We start from the raw sequence: 254 nt of genomic DNA, 5'->3' as shown, positions 1-254 counted from the left end.
GCCTACTACTACACTTTGTGATTGTGATTGTGATCATATAGATCCAAAAAGTTTCTCATATTAGTTTTGAAGTATCTTTAAGATGTAATATAAGGCACTAAATTTACCATTTTATAGTCTCTCTCAGAATGATGATATAAATTCCTCTGTCGCTCCATTAACTGATCTATTTAAAGCCGTATTTTACGGGCGTAGAACTAATTCAAAATAAGGCCTTAAAACCGAACCACTTATAACCCACTTTGCCATAACTC

General features: G+C 33.1%; 1 protein-coding gene across 1 annotated transcript in view; it reads left to right on the top strand.

Annotated features, from left to right (window-relative positions):
- The window catches only part of LOC119594537 (hemicentin-1-like), a gene marked incomplete in the record, with an annotated part of 21,635 nt that overhangs the window by 4,726 nt on the left and 16,655 nt on the right, over positions 1 to 254 (top strand).

Source organism: Penaeus monodon, chromosome 34 (genome assembly GCF_015228065.2).
Source record: "Penaeus monodon isolate SGIC_2016 chromosome 34, NSTDA_Pmon_1, whole genome shotgun sequence".
Classification (NCBI taxonomy): Eukaryota; Metazoa; Arthropoda; class Malacostraca; order Decapoda; family Penaeidae; genus Penaeus; species Penaeus monodon.
The sequence above is the reverse complement of the archived record's forward strand: the minus strand, read 5'-3'. Positions and strand labels throughout refer to the sequence as shown.